Raw genomic sequence first — 8525 nt, forward strand, 5'->3', positions numbered from 1 at the left:
CATTAGTTACATTATTAGGGTATAGTGAACACTGAGCTAGGATGCAGGGTAGGTGCAGTGAATAATAGGAGTGGTTTGGTTGGGTTGGGGGTCATGGTTGAGCCTTATGCTGTAGGCAATTGAACGATGATTGCATCCCCAGCATGCGCTGCTTAAACAGACAGAAATAAGTATATGTTGCAAAAAATATGTTTCTTAAAGGAGGTTTATAGTTCTTTCATATATATGAAAAGAGGAATTATTAATAACTTATATACAGTGATGTAACACCATGAAAAATGTTTACTTATAAAAATCTATTAAATTGACAGAAAAAACTTTGTTAAAGAGATGTTACAGTTAAGATACATCCCACCCTTGGGACTCCTCTGATCCAGTAGTTAGCCAGTGGCCTCCCACCTTGGCATCCCTTGGCATTTCCCTCCCGGGTTGTCATGAGCACTTGCCCATCCATAATGCCCCTTCTATTTATGCACTTCTCTGACTGCACAATGCATATGTGCATTTATAGGAGCATCCAGGAGCCCGGTGAGTGCAGCGCCTGAATCGCGGGCATTTTATTTGTAAAATCAGCTGTGTTAGAACTCAGCGTAGCAAGCCCCGTGCTCTCCTCCCCCGCCGCTCCCGCTTCCTGGACCACCTCCCTCCCACCTCCCGACCCGCCCACAGCCCTTCCAATTGACCATCGTGGTTCCTGCCTAGAGTCTACTGACTCGCGTGTCCCCGCCGGCTCTCTTTCCATCCAGGAGCCCGGTGAGTGCAGCGCCTGAATCGCAGGCATTTTATTTGTAAAATCAGCTGAGTTAAACTCAGCATAGCGTGCCCCGTGCTCTCCTCCCCTGCCGCTCCTGCTTCCTGGTCCACCTCCCTCCCGCCTCCCGACCCACCCACCGCCCCCTGATTGGCCCTCGCAACATCTAACCCAGACCATTACCGACCGTTCCAGGGCAGCCCTCTGCACGTGCAGCCCCTGCGGCTAAGGACCCGAGGCAAAGGACGGCGCATACATTGGACGATTCCTGATCGTATCTGCAGGTATCCGCAGGAGAAGCAAGGAGCCAACAACAAGTAAGTGTGGCAAGGGCAGAGCCAGAAACAACTACTTCAGGCCATACTACCCTACCACTCTTCTAACGCAGCATCAACAACGTAACTCCATTAAATTTGCACTCAAACTCTATCCTTTGCACTTAGAAGAATTCCCATATGCATTTTGAAGTTGCGCCCAACAGAAAGTTGAATTCTGAAGTGTTCCCAATTGCAGTTAGAAGTTGCGCCCAATAACCTCCCTGAGAAAGTTGAATTTAGAAGTGTTCCCAAGTGCATCTAGAAGTGTTCCCAATTGCATTTTGAAGAGTTCCCAATTGCATTTTGAAGTGTTCCCAACTGCATTTTGAAGTGCGCCCAATAGAAAGTTGAATTTAGAAGTGTTCCCAATTGCATCTAGAAGTGTTCCCAATTGCATCTAGAAGTGTTCCCAATTGCATTTTGAAGTGTTCCCGTTTGCATCTAGAAATGTTCCCAGTTGCATTTTGAAGTGTTCCCAATTGCATTTAGAAGTGTTCCCAACTACATTTTGAAGTTGCGCCCAATAGAAAGTTGAATTTAGAAGTGTTCCCAATTGCATCTAGAAGTATTCTCAATTGCATTTTGAAGTGTTCCCAATTGCATTTAGAAGTGTTCCCAATTGCATTTTGAAGTTGCGCCCAATAGAAAGTTGAATTTAGAAGTGTTCCCAATTGCATCTAGAAGTGTTCCCAATTGCATCTAAGTGTTCCCAATTGCATTTAGAAGTGTTCCCAATTGCATCTAGAAATGTTCTCAATTGCATTTTGAAGTGTTCCCAATTGCATTTAGAAGTGTTCCCAACTACATTTTGAAGTTGCGCCCAATAGAAAGTTGAATTTAGAAGTGTTCCCAATTGCATCTAGAAGTGTTCCCAATTGCATTTAGAAGTGTTCCCAATTGCATTTAGAAGTGTTCCCAATTGCATTTAGAAGTTGCGCCCAATAGCCTCTCTGAGAAAACTCGAATTTAGAAGTGTTCCCAATTGCATTTAGAAGTGTTCCCAACTGCATTTTGACGTTGCGCCCAATAGAAAGTTGAATTTAGAAGTGTTCCTAATTGCATCTAGAAGTGTTCCCAATTGCATTTGTAGTGTTCCCAATTGCATTTAGAAGTTGTGCCCAATAGCCTCTCTGAGAAAGTTGAATTTAGAAGTGCTCCCAATTGCATCTAGAAGTGTTCCCAATTGCATTTGTAGTGTTCCCAATTGCATTTAGAAGTTGCGCCCAATAGCCTCTCTGAGAAAGTTGAATTTAGAAGTGTTCCCAATTGAATCTAGAAATGTTCCCAATTGCATTTAGAAGTGTTCCCAACTGCATTTTGAAGTTGCGCCCAATAGAAAGTTGAATTCAGAAGTGGTCCCAATTGCATCCAGAAGTATTCCCAATTGCATTTAGAAGTGTTCCCAAGTGCATTTAGAAGTTGCGCCAAATAGCCTCTCTGAGAAAACTCGAATTTAGAAGTGTTCCCAACCACATTTAAAAGTTGCGCCCAATAGCCTCTCTGAGAAAATTGAATTTAGAAGTGTTCCCAATTGCAGCTAGAAGTATTCTCAATTGCAGCTAGAAGTGTTCCCAATTGCATTTGTAGTGTTCCCAATTGCATTTAGAAGTTGCGCCCAATAGCCTCTCTGAGAAAACTCGAATTTAGAAGTGTTCCCAATTGCAGCTAGAAGTATTCCCAATTGCACTTGAAGTTTCCCAATTGCATTTAGAAGCTGCGCCCAATAGCCTCTCTGAGAAAACGCGAATTTAGAAATGTTCCCAATTACATTTAAAAGTTGCGCCCAATAAAAAGTTGAATTTTGAAGTGTTCCCAATTGCATTTAGAAGTGTTCCCAATTGCATCTAGAAGTGTTCCCAATTGCATTTAGAAGTGTTCCCAATTGCATTTAGAAGTGTTCCCAACTACATTTTGAAGTTGCGCCCAATAGAAAGTTGAATTTAGAAGTGTTCCCAATTGCATCTAGAAGTGTTCTCAATTGCATTTTGAAGTGTTCCCAATTGCATTTAGAAGTGTTCCCAACTGCATTTCGAAGTTGCGCCCAATAGAAAGTTGAATTTAGAAGTGTTCCCAATTGCATCTAGAAGTGTTCCCAATTGCATCTAAGTGTTCCCAATTGCATTTAGAAGTGTTCCCAATTGCCTCTAGAAATGTTCTCAATTGCATTTTGAAGTGTTCCCAATTGCATTTAGAAGTGTTCCCAACTACATTTTGAAGTTGCGCCCAATAGAAAGTTGAATTTAGAAGTGTTCCCAATTGCATCTAGAAGTGTTCCCAATTGCATTTAGAAGTGTTCCCAATTGCATTTAGAAGTGTTCCCAATTGCATTTAGAAGTTGCGCCCAATAGCCTCTCTGAGAAAACTCGAATTTAGAAGTGTTCCCAATTGCATTTAGAAGTGTTCCCAACTGCATTTTGAAGTTGCGCCCAATAGAAAGTTGAATTTAGAAGTGTTCCCAATTGCATCTAGAAGTGTTCCCAATTGCATTTGTAGTGTTCCCAATTGCATTTAGAAGTTGTGCCCAATAGCCTCTCTGAGAAAGTTGAATTTAGAAGTGTTCCCAATTGCATCTAGAAGTGTTCGCAATTGCATTTGTAGTGTTCCCAATTGCATTTAGAAGTTGCGCCCAATAGCCTCTCTGAGAAAGTTGAATTTAGAAGTGTTCCCAATTGAATCTAGAAATGTTCCCAATTGCATTTAGAAGTGTTCCCAACTGCATTTTGAAGTTGCGCCCAATAGAAAGTTGAATTCAGAAGTGGTCCCAATTGCATCTAGAAGTGTTCCCAATTGCATTTAGAAGTGTTCCCAATTGCATTTAGAATTTGCGCCAAATAGCCTCTCTGAGAAAACTCGAATTTAGAAGTGTTCCCAACTACATTTAAAAGTTGCGCCCAATAGCCTCTCTGAGAAAGTTGAATTTAGAAGTGTTCCCAATTGCAGTTAGAAGTATTCCCAATTGCAGCTAGAAGTGTTCCCAATTGCATTTGTAGTGTTCCCAATTGCATTTAGAAGTTGCGCCCAATAGAAAGTTGAATTCAGAAGTGGTCCCAATTGCATCTAGAAGTGTTCCCAATTGCATTTAGAAGTGTTCCCAATTGCATTTAGAAGTTGCGCCAAATAGCCTCTCTGAGAAAACTCGAATTTAGAAGTGTTCCCAACTACATTTAAAAGTTGCGCCCAATAGCCTCTCTGAGAAAGTTGAATTTTGAAGTGTTCCCAATTGCATTTAGAAGTGTTCCCAACTACATTTTGAAGTTGCGCCCAATAGAAAGTTGAATTTAGAAGTGTTCCCAATTGCATCTAGAAGTGTTCTCAATTGCATTTTGAAGTGTTCCCAATTGCATTTAGAAGTGTTCCCAACTGCATTTTGAAGTTGCGCCCAATAGAAAGTTGAATTTAGGAGTGTTCCCAATTGCATCTAGAAGTGTTCCCAATTGCATCTAAGTGTTCCCAATTGCATTTAGAAGTGTTCCCAATTGCATCTAGAAATGTTCTCAATTGCATTTTGAAGTGTTCCCAATTGCATTTAGAAGTGTTCCCAACTACATTTTGAAGTTGCGCCCAATAGAAAGTTTAATTTAGAAGTGTTTCCAATTGCATCTAGAAGTGTTCCCAATTGCATTTAGAAGTGTTCCCAATTGCATTTAGAAGTGTTCCCAATTGCATTTAGAAGTTGCGCCTAATAGCCTCTCTGAGAAAACTCGAATTTAGAAGTGTTCCCAATTGCATTTAGAAGTGTTCCCAACTGCATTTTGAAGTTGCGCCCAATAGAAAGTTGAATTTAGAAGTGTTCCCAATTGCATCTAGAAGTGTTCCCAATTGCATTTGTAGTGTTCCCAATTGCATTTAGAAGTTGCACCCAATAGCCTCTCTGAGAAAGTTGAATTTAGAAGTGTTAGCAATTGCATCTAGAAGTGTTCGCAATTGCATTTGTAGTGTCCCAATTGCATTTAGAAGTTGCGCCCAATAGCCTCTCTGAGAAAGTTGAATTTAGAAGTGTTCCCAATTGAATCTAGAAATGTTCCCAATTGCATTTAGAAGTGTTCCCAACTGCATTTTGAAGTTGCGCCCAATAGAAAGTTGAATTCAGAAGTGGTCCCAATTGCATCTAGAAGTGTTCCCAATTGCATTTAGAAGTGTTCCCAATTGCATTGAGAAGTTGCGCCCATTAGCCTCTCTGTGAAAAACTGGATTTGGAAGTGTTCCCAATTGCATCTAGAAGTGTTCCCAACTGCATTGAAAAGTTGCACACAATAGCCTCTCTGTGAAAGTTGATTTTAGAAGAATTCCCAATTGCATTTAGAAGTTGCACCCAATAGCCTCTCTGAGAAAGTTGAATTTAGAAGTGTTCCCAATTGCATCTAGAAGTGTTCGCAATTGCATTTGTAGTGTCCCAATTGCATTTAGAAGTTGCGCCCAATAGCCTCTCTGAGAAAGTTGAATTTAGAAGTGTTCCCAATTGAATCTAGAAATGTTCCCAATTGCATTTAGAAGTGTTCCCAACTGCATTTAGAAGCTGCGCCCAAAAGCCTCTCTGAGAAAACTCGAATTTGGAAATGTTCCCAATTACATTTAAAAGTTGCGCCCAATAAAAAGTTGAATTTTGAAGTGTTCCCAATTGCATTTAGAAGTGTTCCCAATTGCATCTAGAAGTGTTCCCAATTGCATTTAGAAGTGTTCCCAATTGCATTTAGAAGTTGCGCCCAATAGCCTCTCTGAGAAAACTCGAATTTAGAAGTGTTCCCAATTACATTTAAAAGTTGCGCCCAATAGCCTCTCTGAGAAAGTTGAATTTAGAAGTGTTCCCAATTGTACCTAGAAGTATTCCCAATTGCAGCTAGAAGTGTTCCCAATTGCATTTGTAGTGATCCCAATTGCATTTAGAAGTTGCGCCCAATAGCCTCTTTGAGAAACCTCGAATTTAGAAGTGTTCCCAATTGCAGCTAGAAGTGTTCCCAATTGCATTTGAAGTTTCCCTATTGCATTTAGAAGCTGCGCCCAATAGCCTCTCTGAGAAAACTCGAATTTAGAAATGTTCCCAATTACATTTAAAAGTTGCCCCCAATAAAAAGTTGCATTAAGAAGTGTTCCCAATTGCATTTAGAAATGTACCCAATTGCATTTTGAAGTGTTCCCAATAGAAAGCTGAATTTTGAAGTGTTCCCAATTGCATTTAGAAGTGTTCCCAATTGCATTTAGAAGTTGCGCCCAATAGCCTCTCTGAGAAAAGTTTCCCAATATAAAGCTGAATTTTGAAGTGTTCCCAGTTGCATTTAGAAGTGTTCCCAATTGCATTTAGAAGTTGCGCCCAATAGCCTCTCTGAGAAAACTCGAATTTAGAAGTGTTCCCAATTACATTTAAATGTTGCGCCCAATAGCCTCTCTGAGAAAAGTTGGATTTAGAAGTGTTCCCAATTGCATTGAGAAGTTGCGCCCATTAGCCTCTCTGTGAAAAACTGGATTCCGAAGTGTTCCCAATTGCATCTAGAAGTGTTCCCAACTGCATTGAAAAGTTGCACACAATAGCCTCTCTGTGAAAGTTGATTTTAGAAGAATTCCCAATTGCATTTAGAAGTTGCACCCAATAGCCTCTCTGAGAAAGTTGAATTTAGAAGTGTTCCCAATTGCATCTAGAAGTGTTCGCAATTGCATTTGTAGTGTCCCAATTGCATTTAGAAGTTGCGCCCAATAGCCTCTCTGAGAAAGTTGAATTTAGAAGTGTTCCCAATTGAATCTAGAAATGTTCCCAATTGCATTTAGAAGTGTTCCCAACTGCATTTTGAAGTTGCGCCCAATAGAAAGTTGAATTCAGAAGTGGTCCCAATTGCATCTAGAAGTGTTCCCAATTGCATTTAGAAGTGTTCCCAATTGCATTTAGAAGTTGCGCCAAATAGCCTCTCTGAGAAAACTCGAATTTAGAAGTGTTCCCAACTACATTTAAAAGTTGCGCCCAATAGCCTCTCTGAGAAAGTTGAATTTAGAAGTGTTCCCAATTGCATTTGTAGTGTTCCCAATTGCATTTAGAAGTTGCGCCCAATAGCCTCTCTGAGAAAACTCAAATTTAGAAGTGTTCCCAATTGCAGCTAGAAGTATTCCCAATTGCACTTGAAGTTTCCCAATTGCATTTAGAAGCTGCGCCCAATAGCCTCTCTGAGAAAACTCGAATTTAGAAATGTTCCCAATTACATTTAAAAGTTGCGCCCAATAAAAAGTTGAATTTTGAAGTGTTCCCAATTGCATTTAGAAGTGTTCCCAATTGCATCTAGAAGTGTTCCCAATTGCATTTAGAAGTGTTCCCAATTGCATTTAGAAGTTGCGCCCAATAGCCTCTCTGAGAAAACTCGAATTTAGAAGTGTTCCCAATTACATTTAAAAGTTGCGCCCAATAGCCTCTCTGAGAAAGTTGAATTTAGAAGTGTTCCCAATTGTACCTAGAAGTATTCCCAATTGCAGCTAGAAGTGTTCCCAATTGCATTTGTAGTGATCCCAATTGCATTTAGAAGTTGCGCCCAATAGCCTCTTTGAGAAACCTCGAATTTAGAAGTGTTCCCAATTGCAGCTAGAAGTGTTCCCAATTGCATTTGAAGTTTCCCTATTGCATTTAGAAGCTGCGCCCAATAGCCTCTCTGAGAAAACTCGAATTTAGAAATGTTCCCAATTACATTTAAAAGTTGCCCCCAATAAAAAGTTGCATTAAGAAGTGTTCCCAATTGCATTTAGAAATGTACCCAATTGCATTTTGAAGTGTTCCCAATAGAAATCTGAATTTTGAAGTGTTCCCAATTGCATTTAGAAGTGTTCCCAATTGCATTTAGAAGTTGCGCCCAATAGCCTCTCTGAGAAACGTTTCCCAATATAAAGCTGAATTTTGAAGTGTTCCCAGTTGCATTTAGAAGTGTTCCCAATTGCATTTAGAAGTTGCGCCCAATAGCCTCTGAGAAAAGTTTGACTTTGAAGTGTTCCCAATTGCATTTAAAAGTGTTCCCAATTGCAGTTAGAAGTTGCGCCCAATAGCCTCTCTGAGAGAAGTTGGATTTAGAAGTGTTCCCAATTGCATTGAGAAGTTGCGCCCATTAGCCTCTCTGTGAAAAACTGGATTCGGAAGTGTTCCCAATTGCATCTAGAAGTGTTCCCAACTGCATTGAAAAGTTGCACACAATAGCCTCTCTGTGAAAGTTGATTTTAGAAGAATTCCCAATTGCATTTAGAAGTTGCACCCAATAGCCTCTCTGAGAAAAGTTGGATTTAGAAGTGTTCCCAATTGCATTGAGAAGTTTGGCCCATTAGCCTCTCTGTGAAAAACTGGATTCGGAAGTGTTCCCAATTGCATCTAGAAGTGTTCCCAATCGCATTTAGAAGTTAAGCCCAATTGCCTCTCTGAGAAAAGTTGAACATAGAAATGTTCCCAATTGCATTTAGAAGTTGCGCCCAATAGATTCTCTGAGAAAGTTGAATTT

The sequence above is a fragment of the Ambystoma mexicanum genome, chromosome 1q, assembly GCF_040938575.1.
Source record: "Ambystoma mexicanum isolate Mex_15411 chromosome 1q, UKY_AmexF1_1, whole genome shotgun sequence".
Taxonomy (NCBI): Eukaryota; Metazoa; Chordata; class Amphibia; order Caudata; family Ambystomatidae; genus Ambystoma; species Ambystoma mexicanum.